Source organism: Saimiri boliviensis, chromosome 1, assembly GCF_048565385.1.
Source record: "Saimiri boliviensis isolate mSaiBol1 chromosome 1, mSaiBol1.pri, whole genome shotgun sequence".
Classification (NCBI taxonomy): domain Eukaryota; kingdom Metazoa; phylum Chordata; class Mammalia; order Primates; family Cebidae; genus Saimiri; species Saimiri boliviensis.
In genome coordinates this window covers 171,572,329-171,587,683 of record NC_133449.1, presented here as the reverse complement: position 1 = coordinate 171,587,683, position 15,355 = coordinate 171,572,329, and the positions used below count along the sequence as shown (strand labels likewise).

At 42.8% G+C, this 15,355-nt stretch overlaps 1 protein-coding gene across 9 annotated transcripts in view; it reads right to left on the bottom strand.

Moving 5' to 3' along the window:
• ARHGAP26 (Rho GTPase activating protein 26) overlaps nucleotides 1–15,355 on the bottom strand; it is a 509,638-nt gene that overhangs the window by 82,647 nt on the left and 411,636 nt on the right. The gene's annotated exons all lie outside the window — the stretch shown is intronic.

Genomic DNA, 15,355 nt, shown 5'->3' with positions numbered 1-15,355 from the left:
CAGGAAAGAGGGAAGGAAGGGTAATTGATGAGTGTTCATTTCCTAATATGAAATGTTTGTAGTCTTCTCTTGGAATAGTGCAGAGTCTGACTGCTGTCTGAGATGATCACCTTGGCCACAGCCATCAGTGACGTGTAGATCTTGTCTCTACTAGATTAGCATGTCCAGGATTCCCATGACTCCACTTCTTGATTTCTGATTTCTTGCCAGTTTATCTTCACTGTGACAACTGAACATTGTAAATCCTGCCATGGAATGACTAAGGATGTATTTCCTCTAATTCTATTTCCACACAAAGGATCAAGAGAAAAATGGGAAAGAAGATTGTGTGTGTGTGTGTGTATGTGTGTGTGTATGTGTGTGTGTTTGTGTGTGTTTGGAAGTAGGGTGTCTGTTTCTCCTCCAAAAGAACCAGAGAGTTATATGGAGCTCCTGCGATGAAGTCTATGCTGTAAGGCACAGTACATGGATGCTACAGGGGATGCAGGCTTCCCCTGAGACAGAGCGGAAGCCAACAGAGTCATTTGACGAAATCTCTCTTGTGCTTCAGCTTTTGATTGACCAACTTTCCAGCAGTATTGTATCAAAGTGTCAAAGTGCTGGAGTTAGTGGCTTTACTCCTCTTTGTCTGTGATGTCTGATATGATGACAGACTTGCCAATTTCATTCTCCCTCTCTCCAGAGCCATCATCCTTAAATTCTAGTCTGCAAGTTTCACCTAAGTTATCTAAGGGTTTCAGTAAAGCGGTAAACAAAATAGACTAAACAGGGTTTTCCAATTTGCTCAAAACGCAGAATTTCTATCTCACTGCTTTAGTAACTAAAAAACAAAACAAAAAGCCTGTTTTCAGTGAGCATAATCACAAACAATACCACTTCTACTCTTACAATAGAAGCTGAAAAGGATTATAAAATTGCTAAAATGTCCCCGTTCTCATTAGCACAAAGCAAGTGATCTTACTGTCCTGCAAGCAGGGGATGGTGACAAATACGGGTGATTTAAGCAGTAAGTCTGAGGTTACCAGGGCAACTGCTAATTATTATTGAGTAACTCTAGTATATATCTATAAAGGTCAGGAGTTAAGGTTTCTCCATTATATATTCTACTTTCAAATGGAGCTTTCAAAGGAAATTGGGTAGAGAGCAGATGGAGAATGACAGATGAAGATCAGGTGAAAGAACTATATACAGCTCGACATAATTGAACTACTTATACTTCACAATGTTGGCTGGGATGTTGGAGGAGGAGTTCAGAAGTAGCTGCTCAATGTTAAAACTGACTTTCTGGTTTCTTAAGTTAGGGCTCCCTGCTTTTAATAAGAAATGTGAGGTTGGGCTCAGTGGCTCACGCCTGTAATCCTAGCGCTTTGGGAAGCCAAGGCAGGTGGATCACCTGAGGTCAGGAGTTTGAGACTAACCTGGCCAATGTGGTAAAACCCCGTCTCTACTAAAATTACAAAAATTAGCTGAGCATGGTGCCACGTGCCTGCAATCCCAGCTACTCAGGAGGCTAAGGCATGAGAATTGTTTGAAACCAGGGGGTGGAGGTTGCAGTGAGCTGAGATTGCACCACTTCACTCCAGCCTGGGCAACAGGGAAAGACTCCATCTCCAAAAAAAAAGACATCTGAAATAGCCCAGAGGCAAGTCTAACTGGTTCTACTCAGCTGTTGAGCAAGAGCTCAATTAACTCCATAGATGATTTCTTCTGCTGTGCCAAGAGTTAACACTTACTAAACGGACATGGTGCCCTGGACAGGCCAGCCTGGAGAGAACAAACCATTTGGCCATTGAAGGAATGATTCAATGGCCTTAATTTCATTTTCACTTAAAACATACCAGCCCAAACACAATGACTCACACCTGTAATCCCAGTGCTTTGGGAGGCTGAGGTGGGAGGATCTCTTGCATCCGGGAATTTGAAACCAGCCTGGGCAATACAGCAAGACCCCATCTCTTAAAAAAAGAATTAACCAGGTATGGTGGCATGTGCCTGGGACTATCCAGCTACACGGGAGCTGAGGTGGGAGGATCGATTGAGCCTGGAAAATCGAGGCTGCAGTGAGCTGTGATTGCACCACTGAACTCAGCCTGGGCAACAGAGTGAGACCCTGTTTAAAAAGAAAAAATGAAAGAAATTAAAGAAAGGGAAAAAAAAAAAAGCCACACCAAAAGCAACAACTTACTGGTACAGGCCTCACTCTTCTGTCAAATAGCATCTCATTTAGATTCTTAGCTATTGAGGTAATACAAAAAATTTTAAGATTAAAAAGAAAACTCTTTTCTCACAAAGACATGCTCCAAAGCTTTAAGAGAATGAATGTTCATTTCAAAACTAAGCAAATGTATTTCTGAGTTTTTCAAGCTAAACAATCAATGCATGCACGTGTAAAAAAAAAAAAAAAAAGCCACACTACAAGAGGGTAGCGTTCCAACTTAGTATTCCTTCCACCACAGACCACCGTCACATCTGCTTCCTTAAGAGAAAACCACAGGATTCATTCCCTGTATCTTCTTAGAAATATTAAATATTACACCCACCTGTGTATGTCTATACCCCTGGATTCTTACATAAAATAGTATCTTATAATAGACAATGATAGTTTTCAAATCTAGCTGCATATCAAAATCACTTGGGACGCTTAAGAAACATACCAGAACTCAGACTAAACAATCAATGAATACACACGTTAAGAAAAAAAAAATCCCACACTACAAGAGTGTGAATGAAGAGTCAGTGTTCCTTCCACCACAGACCACCATCCCCATCGCCTCCTTCAGAGAAAACCACAGATTCATTCCCCTGTATCTTCCTAGAAATATTACAGACATTACACCTACCTGTGTATGTCTATACCCCTGGATTCTTATATAAAATAATATCATATAATGTACACCAATCGTTTTCAAATCTAGCTGCATATCAAAATCACATGGGGGCCGGGCGCGGTGGCTCAAGCCTGTAATCCCAGCACTTTGGGAGGCTGAGGCGGGTGGATCACGAGGTCAAGAGATCAAGACCATCCTGGTCAACATAGTGAAACCCCATCTCTACTAAAAATACAAAAAATTAGCTGGGCATGGTGGCACGTGCCTGTAATCTCAGCTACTCAGGAGGCTGAGGCAGGAGAATTGCCTGAACCCAGGAGGCGGAGGTTGCGGTGAGCCGAGATCGCGCCATTGCACTCCAGCCTGGGTAACAAGAGCGAAACTCCATCTCAAAAAAAAAAAAAAAAAAAAAAAAAAATCACATGGGATGCTTAAGACCTATACCAAAACTCACACCCTACATCAGATCAGTTAACTCTGAGGCCCCAGGGAAGGGGCCTAGGTGTGAGTATTTTTTATTTTAGGCTTCCCCGGTGGTGCTAATGTGCCATCTGGACAGACAGCCACAGTTGCACACTGTTCTGCACCTCTTTTTCCCCCTTAATATGCCTTTGAAGGTAGCTCTAGAACAGCACATACAGGACTGGATATACTCAACTCTACCATCTATTTAGGCCATCCTTTATTGATAGCTATTCCTGCTACTTCCACTCTTTGGACAGCATTCATTTGCCTCTCCAGACACAATCTTCATCCTGATCTCTTCTCTGGGATCCAACCAGTGTGGATTTCATCAACAGGGCTTCTGCAACCTCTGGCTTCCAGAGGGTTCACCAATGAGGAGCTCTTTAGAGTAGCAGAGGGAAGGAGAGGGCCAAGGCACTTATTCCATTTCTGAAAGGTCTGGCTGTGTCCCTTGACCAAAGGTCACTGTTCCTGTCAAGGCACCAACTCGTATATCCCTCTGGTTTTGGTACCACTTTCCTCTCACATCCTCTTAGCTAAGGGTGGTGACTGGGCAGCAGCTGCTAGCCCTGGCTTACTGTACCACCTCTTGTAATTCCTGGACACCATCTCTTATCTCTTATGTAAATAAACCCTCCCTGAGAGATATTATTTTGACTGCACCAAAGTTTCTTCTTAGGATCCTAATACATTATCCTTGTATGAACACTTTTGCCTTTATTTATTTCTGAACAATACATCTTGGTTTTCTCTGAAGACAAGGCTTCTCCTGCACAGGGAAACAAGAGATAATAATGTCGTCTTGCTGCAGCTATTTTATGCCTTTTCTGCGTATTTTTGACAACAGCCAGGGAATAGCCCCACCACCACCTGGCTCCACTTTGGAAAGAATATTAGAAGGAACATTAAAGTAATGTCTTAGTGAGAACCCCACTGCTTCCTTGTGAAGGAAAGTGATACGACACTAGAAGAGAATTTGATAGTGCAAATACAGTGAATGACTAAGATACTACATTTCAAGATAATTTTTTTTTTTTCAGAAGCTGTTTTCCTTTTTGCCACAATGACGGTCAAATCAACAGAGTCCTAGGCTGCAGAGGAATTCCTGAGGCTAAATTCTTCCCCAGTGGAAAGTGGAGATTGCAATTAGTTTCTAGTTTAATTAGCATAATTTCCAGTTGGTTCCACCCAATGGAGGAACAGTAGGGTAGGGGGCTTTGACCAATACTCTCTGTGCAAATAGTCTGATGCTTGTCTTAGAAGACGAGTACTTCTGTTGATTTCAGTGTATTTTATTATTTATAGTTAATCTGGGGTATTTTAAGTCATTTTAAAAATTATATCAATGTTTTAAATCTGGGTTACTTTGTATTACATCAGGATCAAACAAATAAACAACCATCAAAAAACAACAACAACAACAACAACAAAACATTGAGTGTCCATCTACTGCCACCACAGAAAGAAATCAATGCTAGGGGTTTGTTCCTTGGTAAGGGGGGTGGTCTGAGAGCAAATAATAATAAGAAATAAAAATAATAGTAGAAACCAATTTTTATTTATCGGTTACTCTGAACAAGGCCATTTACTAAAGGTTAGAAAGGCATTATCTCATAACAACCTTGAATATTGGTATTATTATTATTATTACCATTTCATAGAAGAGGTTTAGCTCAGAGATAGCAAACAACTTTCTCCAGTTACACAGGAAATGGCAGAGCTGAGGCTTGACCCTGGTAGATCCATAATCAGGCCACACAGTCTTTGCCCTGCCCCCGATTCTAAAGCTTACCAATGCTTTTCACATGATACAACCCATTTCAGTCTTCAGATAGCTATTCGTGGCCATACACTTATATGTAAACAAAAACTCAGTTCTCTGGAAAAATCTCTACCATAATAATGGCATCCATTATGAGAAATACATTTCCCCACTCAAAAGTAGAGTGTTGATTTAGAATTGCATTTCACAAACCATGGAATGCTGTTTCAAGAGGCTTAAGAGAATTCTGTAGAAATCATGTACTATGGTCAATATATTTAGGAAATGTAGCATAACAGATGCCCTTTCATGATGGACACATTAAAGGCGTTCTCTAGTCAATAATTTGTTAAACTGGCCAGGCATGGTGGCTCATGCCTGTAGTCCTAGCACTTTGAGAGGCTGAGACAGGCAGATCACTTGAGGTCAGGAATTCAAGACCAGCCTGGCCAACAGAGTGAAACTCTGTCTCTACTGAAACATACAAAAATTAGCCAGGTGTGATGGTGCGTACCTGTAATCTCATCTACTTGGGAGGCTAAGGTGTGAGAATTGCTTGAACTCAGGATGCAGAGGTGGCAGTGAGCTGAGATTGAGCCACTGATCTCCAGCTTGGGTGACAGAGTGAGACCCTGTCTCAAGGGAAAAAAATGCAGCTCTTGCTTCCTTCCCTTCTTGTACCAGTTTGGGAAATGCTGATTTAGACATCTCTCATCTGTCCATGTTGAGGCTCACCCATCATCTTGAGTATCACATAGCCTGGGAGCTATTTTTCTGTCAATATCAGCATCTTGATCTTTTCATGCTACACACACAATAGATAAAAAATAAAAATATCTACTGGCTTGATTAATTGATACATCCGAAATGCCTTGATTTGTAACCAATAGGCATGCATTGGCGAAGCAGCTGACTGGGCTTTTGGGGGGAGATTGAAAGTGCAGCACTGGTGAGCTCACAGGATCCTGTGAAAAGCAAACCCATCCCTCTTCAGCCATGTAAGCTGTGACTGATCCCAAAGGCCAGGGGCAGAGCTTAGTTAAGCCTCGGTACTGTCATCACTGCCCAGACAATCAGAGGGTGCTGGTGATGACACAGGCTTGGCCCTGAGAGCTTTGCACGGAGGTAAGTCCTGATTTTAGTCTGGTGGAAGTCCATCAGCTTAAAGCACTAGGTCACCATGCACTATGGCTCTCGGACTAGAGCATGTATCAGAATCAGCTGCAGTTTGGTAAAACACAGTTTGCAGGCCCCTTTTTCCAGAATTGCTAATCCAGTAGGTCTGGGGCAGGGCCTGAGATTCTATAGATCTAATACGCTCTCAAGTAACACCAATGATGCTGGTCCCAGGACTGCATTCTGAGAACCAGTGCACAGAGCTAAGAGCCTGCCTTGGAAGACCAGAGTAATAGAGACCAAATGAAGCCTATGGTAGAACCTGCATGGCTTTCCAGATCCCTAATGCAGAGAAGGAGTTAAAAACAAGATTCTAAGGCTGTTTCCAACTAGGAATGCTTTCCTAGCTAAGTAAGCATCTGCTTTCCAGATTGACTAAAAAAGGTTTCAAAAGCAGTACTTGAACTCTAATGTACTTTTAATTTACCCAGTTTAGAATCTGAATCTACCAATAAGAAATAATTCTGATCTAATCCTAAATAAGAAAAATAACACTTTAGAGTTCCTTCAAAGTCCCCTTACAGGCATAACAGTGCTGAAAAGCCATGCAAAATCTTAAGCCTATTTCCTTCCCAAAGATTCAACCAAAAATTTGAGATTTAAAATGTCTAACACTTACTCACACAAATAAAATAGTGTCATAAGGCATTTGAGGGCAGCTAAATTCAGAGTGAAATTCAGTCATTCATACTTTTACTGAAACCCCAAGGCTTTAAGCATGTACTACATGTCAGAGCAATTTTTATAAACTGTTTTAGATTATTTAGTAAGATTTATAAGTTTATAGAAGAAATATAGACCCTTTATATGATTTTAGCTTGTACAGGAGAAAAGAACAGAACAATACATGTAAAGGAAAACATTTTTCCATTTGTGATTTCCACTCTGCTGGAAAACAGGGATGTGGCTAGGCGTCCAAACGGCGCTCTGCCCGACCTCCTCCCATACCCCCTCTGCTGACAGGCTGGAGAGATCCAAGCGCCACGGATGGGTCACCTGGTGCTTGGGAAAGAAATCCTGCTGGGTCACCAAGTGTGAGGGCTGTCTCAAGCAATCTTCATATTTTAAAAAAGAAGAACAACCGCTAATAACCGAACACACTTATCTAATAAAAATCGGATGGGTTACCAGGCAGGAATCTCCCCTTCAACCAAGGGAAGCCCAGCCGGGCTCCTGATTGATGAGTGAGATCTTGCCTAGGGAACGGGAAAAGGGGCCATGAAGCCACTCAGAAAACGGGTCACATCAGTAACAAATGGAAAATGTCAAGGGAACATGACCTGGTTATGGGTGGGGCTGTGGCCTCCACAGCCCAGGAGCCTGAGGTGACAGAGGGAGGGTTTCTGGCATGTCCAGGAAACAACAAGTAAGTAAGTTGGAATCGCCAAGGGCACTGTGAGGAGCAAGGAGAAGCAAATGAATCCTCTTTAAAATGATAAGGCATTCAGGTTATTTCCCAAGTGGGGGAATGTCACCAAGTGTTCAGGCAAACCAGTCTGAAGAGATCTTTTCTCCCTGGAGGTGGGTGAGAAACAGAATCCTCAATCTACAAGGAAAGATTCTTCTCCACAGAAAGCTGATCCAACCACAGAGGAAAACTTCCTCTTTCAAAGCCCCACATTCCAAAGGATGACAAATAAAGACAGTTCTAGTAAAATCATAGCTGCCTGTTTGGGTGTAACCCTTTGGCATAAAATAGCATGGAGATGGTAAAATTAGTTTTTTTTTTTTTAAATGCCATTAATTATCACTTGTCTAATGCATATTATTCATTCTGTGATTCACTTTGTCTCAATAAATAACAGTTATGCGCACAGCTCATCAGGTACCCTGTGGGATTTCAAGGTTTCCAAATCTTCCAGGAACAGGGCGTGCCCACCCTAGCTGGTCTTGCTTTAAGGAGGGGTAGCACCTGCCTCTATAGCAGAAGTTCCTTCCTCCTCTTCACTGGTAACTGAGATACAGCTCCAGTCTCAGATTCAAGGTAGGAGGCTGGCGGGGGAAGGTGAGTGGGACAGCCTGGGACATTTCTCTGCACAGGAAAAATACATACCATGTTGAGGGACTGGAGAGAAAGTAAGGATAGCGTGTGGGGGTAGCCCTCCAAAATAGTATTAATAATTGCCATACACAGTACTAAAATATGTAAATAAAAGATGCTCTTACTTAATTTTCATGCCACGTTTTTGAGGAGGGTATGATCACCCTATCTTACAGATGGGAAAACTGAGGTACAGAGAGCTAAAGTCACTTGCCTCCTTCCCCTCCAAATCCGTCTCCTTGACTCTCCACTAGTTTTCTCCCTGGGACTTCTCAATATACTGTGTGATATACTGTGTTAAACACTGATTTATCTCCTGTCTCCACCAGAATATCAAATCCATGAAAGCAGAAACTCTTTTTTTTTTTTTTTTTTTTTTTTGAGACAGAGTTTCGCTCTTGTTACCCAGGCTGGAGTGCAATGGTGCGATCTCGGCTCACCGCAACCTCCGCCTCCTGGGTTCAGGCAATTCTCCTGCCTCAGCCTCCCAAGTAGCTGGGACCACAGGCGCTCTCCACTACGCCCAGCTAATTTTTGTATTTTTAGTAGAGACAGGGTTTTACCATGTTAACCAGGATGGTCTCGACCTCTTGACCTCGTGATCCACCCGTTTCGGCCTCCCAAAGTGCTGGGATTACAGGCGTGAGCCACTGTGCCCAGCTAGAAACTCTTTTTTAAAAAAAAATTTTTTAAGTCACTGCATCTTCAGCACTCAGAACAACTCCTGGTCCACGGTAGGAGTCAATGATATTTGTGGAATTAATGTTGACCAACTAAGCAGAAGATAAATAAGATTTGAGAGATACCTCCAAAGGCAAGTTTTCCCTGAATTTCATCAGAGAGCAGCTGAATCAAACTCAGAAGGAGCCAGCAATGTTTCAGAGAAACAACTCTGTCTGGAAGCAAGCCTTGTTTATCCTTTGAATTCCAGGGACTGTTCTCTGGCCATTAAGACAGGAGAGGAAGGTTGACTCTGGCTGAATCTGCAGGCGTTTGGCACATGTGTGTCTTTTAGGTCACCAGAAATAACTTGGAAATGCATGAGTGTGTGTGTTAAGAGGGAAGAACAAGAAAAATTAGTTTTATTTATGAGGCTACTGAGCAGTTAGTTATTTTTTAGGGGCGGGGACCACTCAGGCAGACAGAACTCCAAGGTTGTGTTCCGTCACTGCGGTAATCATCCAGGCCCTCCTAGCCTTCTTTCAATCTTTCAATCTTTGTGGTCTAAAGAAGGCATTCACCTAGTAGTTTCTAATTTGGGGAAATTACTGTAGCATGTTATGTCCCTGGTGGGGCGTCCCCTGACTTCTTTCTCGGCATTTGTTTACTTCCTCCTTTAAAGTCACTCTCTCCCAGAAAGGAATTGGCATGACGCCCTACTGGTCATTGTGGAAGGAGAGAATGACTTATTTCTGCAGCCCTCGGTAGGCACCCAGTGAACGACCTTCATCCTTGGAGGTGGATCGGCCCCTTTTCTTCCAGCAGAGAGTGGAGGGTGGTGGTGGTGGGCATGCTCAGGTCCAGGGATGGGTATCATCAGCCAGGCAATATGGATGCCAGGACTAAAACCTAGGGTTTCCTGCTTTCCATTCCAATGTTTGAGCCACCTTTCTTGTTTGCCTCAGCCATTAGCTATAAACTTTGTTTCTTAAATTTCTTAGAATCTCAGTTACGAGTTGTTTTCTTTCCAGGAAGAGTCTGAAAACTGAGAGGCTAGTCTCCATGCTGCACTATGGTACAGTGAGACCCTTCCGTATCTTTCTATTCCTGCAGGCAGCTCAGCCCCATCCCAAGACCCCGAGGTCACAAACTCACAGGCCTTGTGTCCATTAACTATCACTGCATATTAAATCACTCTAACCTCAGTGGGTTCCAACAACCACAGTGTGATATTTATCATGAATCTATAGGTTGGCTGGGAAACTTTTGGCTGGTCTCGCCTGACTAACCCAGGTGGCTGCATTCAACCGACTGGTAGTCTAGGTACTGAGCGTGGCTGAGAGAGAGAGCTGGGCTTCTCTCTCCAGTATTCCCTCAACTTTAAAGAGGACACACCAGGCTTCTTTCTGTGTGGCTAGGTTCCAAGAGGATGAAAGAGAAAAACTGTGAGGCACTGTGGCCTGGGCTCGGGAAGGCACCTGATGTCACGTCCTCCGCATTCTGTTGGCCAAAAGTAAGTCAAGAAGTAAAGGCCAGCCGAGATTCAAGGGCTCCGGCTCTTAATGAGAGGGGTTGCAAAAATTCTGTGGCCATTTTTGATCTACTTTGGGCCTACAGACATTAGCTATAAAAGTGAAGCAGGCCAGCTGTGAGACAATAAGAGAGCAGAGAGTATCATCTGCTACAAGTTCCACATTGGTTTAGTGTAACCCCCTCTTCTGACATTACAAAAGTAGCTGGAAATCTGGATTTGAAAAGATATATTAGTGGACTTAATTTTTTCGAGCAGCTTTGGGTTTACAGAAAAATTGCGTAAAAGTTTTACACATACCCTTTCTATTCCTGTACTCTGAGTTTCCTTAATTATTAACACCCTGCATTAGCGTGGTACATTTGTTACAGCTGATGAATCAATATTGATATTGGCTCATTATCATTAACTGAAACTCCATCGTTTATATTAGCATTCAGTCTTTGTGTTCGATGGATTTTGACAAATGCATGATGTTTTGTATATATTCCATTCCAGCATCACACAGAATAGTCTCACCATGAAAAAAATGCCCTGTGCTCCAAATACGCATCTCTGTTCCTCTCTCCCAAATCCCTGGCAACCACCGATCTTTTTATTGACTCCATAAATTTGTGTTTTCCAGAAAGCCATATAGTTGGTATTATGTCATACTGTAGTATTCTCAGACTGATTTTTTTTTTTTTTTTTTTTTTTTTGAAATGGAGTCTTGCTCTGTTGCCCAGGTTGGAGTGCACGATCTTGGCTCACTGCAACCTCTGCCTCCCAGGTTCAAGTGATTCTCCTGCCTCAGCCTCCTGAGCAGCTGGGACTACAGGCCACCACACCTGGCCAATTTTTTTTTGCATTTTTAGTAGAGATGGGGTTTCACCATGTTGGCCAGGCTGGTCTCGAACTCCTGCCCTCAAATGATCTGCCAGCCTCAGCCTCCCAAAGTGCTGGGATTATAGGCGTGAGCCACTGCACCCCACCAAACTGACTTCTTTTACTTAGCAATATGCATTAAGAGTTTCTCCATGTCTTTTCATGGCTGGATGATTTTTTAAAATCATGGAATAACATACCATTGTCTGCATGCACCATAGTTGGTTTTTCCATTCACATATACTAATAGACATCTTGGTTGCTTGCCAAGTTTTGGCAATTATGAATAAAGCTACTGACAAAATCCGTGTGCAGGTTTTTGTAAAGATCTAAATTTCAACTCATCTGGGTAAATACCAAAGAGCATGATAGCTGGACTGCGTGCTTAGAGTATATTCAGTTTTGTGAAAGACCACCAAACTGTCTTCCAAAATGGCTGTATCATTTTGTATTCCCACCAGCAATGAGTGAGAGTTCCCACTGCTCCACATCCGCTGGCATGTTGTTAGTGTTCTAGAATTTTGGCCATTCTTGTAGGTATGTAGTGGTATCTCACCGCTGTTTTTATTTGTGTTCCCCTGAAGACATAAGATGTGAATCGTATTTTTATATGCTTACTTGACACCTGTATGTCCTTTTTCATGAGGTATCTGTTCATATTCTTTAGCTCATATTTTAATTGGTTTCTTTGTTTACTTATTATGGAATTATTAGAGTTCTTTGTATATTTTTGATACTGGTCCTTTATCAGATATGTGTTTTGCAAATATTTTCTTCTAGTGTGGCAGCTTGTCTTTTCATTCTTGTTTTTCATAGAGCAGAAGTTTTTAGTTTAAAGAAAGTCCAACTTAACAAGTTTTTATCTCACAGATTATACTTTTAGTGTTGTATCTAAAAAGTCACCATTATACCCAAGGCCACCTACGTATCTTCTAAAAGTCTTACAGTTTTGCATTTTACACTTAGACCTATGGTCCATTTGGAATTAATTTCTGTGAAAGGTATAAGGTCTGTATCTAGAACCATTTTTGTGCATATGGATATCCAGTTGTTCCAGCATAAAATCTGAATTTTTATGTGAGGACTCCTGTTTTTAAAGGTTCGTTCAAGTCTTTTCTGGGTGGTAGTGGTACTGGAGGAATTATAGCTCCCCCTCCGCTAATACACATGTCTGCAGAATGCATTTATCCATCCTGGATAATCTCTGCCTCCTTCATCCCTCTTACCTGGAATGCTCTTCATCCATCCACCTAAGTTTTTTCTAATGTCCACCTCACACTCTATCTACCTGACTTTCCCACTACTTCAACCTGGTGTATGAGTTCACCAGACATTCAGTGCATAGTGGTTGAACGCTGAACACACTATGGCTTGTCCCCATTAGCACTGCCATATACCACTCACTGCCTTTCTTTATTAGCTAAACTGTGAACTCCTGGGGAAGACAGAAACCCTCCTTTTCTGGTTTACCCCGGGTAGCTTAGCATGCATGGGTCTGGGCATAAAATAGGTTCAGCCACAGCTGCTAACAATTTCAGACTAGCTGGGCTTCGGTCCTGACTTACCAATTGTCCTTTGTTCTTCAGGAGAGATGGCTACTTCAGGAGTCAAGCTGAGGACCTGCCAAAGATTTAAAACCAGCAGCCTTGCCCTGGCACAGGTAGAATGATGGTATCTCTAATTTTGATGCCTGATTTAGCATGACATTCATGTAAATAAGAGGGCCCTGAAGTCCTTGGAGAATTAGGGAAGATTAATGATACCGCAAAATGTATTATCAGAGGTACCACTGTATCATGAGTAACAAACATGTTTCTTTCACTATGATTGCTATCTGGTCAGAATGTTATCCCAGTCATTTTGAAAAATAGTGACATACAGGAGTGAAATGAAAGGAAAAGACAGCTTCCTGGTGACTGGTTTCCTACCTCATGCCTATTTAATAGTCAAGCTAATGGTAATCCTCCCAGGCCACCTTTGTTCTTCATTTTCATCTGCACCATTAAGTGTTCTCACTGGAGGATCTCTGGAGACTTCAAACTGAACACGATGGAGAGAACGAAAGGGTCCACAGCTGAGGCTGAGACCCAGGAGGTCTCGGGTGATGGTTAATGTGGCACGTCTGTGTGCTAACAGATTTCTCGAAATCAATTTGCTCAGGGAAAGTACTGTGGGTCCGTTTGTTAGGACTGCCTAACAGCCATGCAGGATCCACACAAGCAAACCCCAGGCAGAAAACATCAGGGAGACAGAAACCCAGGAAAATCACCTCACTGCCTTGGGTTTGAGAAGTGGCTGTGAGCCTGCCTGCAGAACTTAGGAGGATCTCTGGCATGGCTCCCACTCAGGGCCATGGCAGACGCTGGTGTCAGCGCTGGTACTGGTACCTCAGGAACAACTTTCCCTGACCTCAAGACTCAAAGGTATCAGTTGGCGACTCACTCAGCTTGGAAGGACCGTAGTCTTGTTGGAAGCACACCCACACTTTTTCTTCTAGTCCTCCTCCAGAGACAAACAAGTAGAACAATTCTTGTTATCACCCTTCCTTTCCCAGGAAAGCCCCCCAGATCCACAGGCAGGGAACAGTCCCTCTGGGTGGTGTGAAGTGGGCAGAGCAATTCCTAGCATGTTATGGAAAAAAAAAAATCACATCTAGATGCCTAAAAAAATAAAAAATCCCAAGCCTTCTCCTCCAGGACCTGTTTAAAAGACACAACCCCCTTTTCCACTTAGCTGCTTAAGCAACCTCTTTGTACACACTGTACTCAGCAGTGACTCAGGGGCCCACATCTATGAGCCACTGAAAAAAAAAGATTAGTGGCTGGCTAACATCAGGGGATGTTAAGCAACCTGGGCTAGAAATTCAACCTTGCTCACGCAGAGCAAGAAATAACTTCAGCAACTGCTAGAAAATTAAACCAACGGAAGAAAAAACAAGTCAAGAAAATAGAATCTCCCTGAAGTCTAGGAAAATGGGTATAGGAGAGCCTGAGAAGGCCAAACCTCAAGGCAAGGAGGCTCCCTAGGCAAGCCCAGCCATGGAGAACCAGAAGAGGCTCACTGCCCGCCCATAAGCTGAACATATTCAATTATTTTGAGTTCCTGAGGCACTGGTCCACTTCTTGGTGAACGAACATGTGATTTACTACTCAACAGGCAAATAATTAAACTTCCTGAACATCAATATGATTTAAAGTTGCCAACAACTTAACAGACCTGATACTCTCAGTTTAAGATTTCATCCTACAGTCTAGTTATGTTTTTATTATGTACCTCTTAAGTCCCTTCTGGAGTCAACTTTTCTCCCAAGCATTTAACAGTGGTGCAATCTTGGCTCACTTCAACCTCCGCCTCCTGGGTTCAAGCGATTCTCCTGCCTCAGTCTCCTGAGTAGCTGGGATTACAGGCACGTGCCACCATGCCCAGCTAATTTTTGTATTTTTTTTTAGTAGAGACAGGGTTTCACCGTGTTGGTCACGATGGTCTTCATCGCTTGACCTGATGATCACCCACCGCGGCCTCCCAAAGTGCTGGAATTACAGGTTTGAGCCACCACGCCAAGCCACCCTTTAGTGTCTTCTAAGGCAAAAGTTATCAGACTCATTTTGCGGATTTGTAAGTATCTCAAAGCAATTGAATGGCAGGGTACTGTCATGAAACTATGACATGCGGAGGAGCAGGAAGAGGTTACTGACATCCTAGCACCTCACCACCATGCTAGTGTCTCCCTAAGTGAAACAACTGCCCTGAAGACAGTCTGTGGCTGAACCTCAATCTATTTTCACTTACAGAAAGGCAAAATCATCTCTGTTTTTCCTGAGTCTTATATAACTGTAGCTGAGAGTCCAACTGTTCTGGTCATGGCCTCACATTCTTTCTGCAAAGGCTTTAGTTGACAAGATTTATGGGGTGGTCTAAAGAAGCATGTGAAGCAATGTGGGTTGAAACCAAGAGGGAGAACTTTCTGATCCTAGCAGAGTAGATCTAGTTTCTGCGGTGGGTTAGACAACCAGCCCTCAGACTGTCCT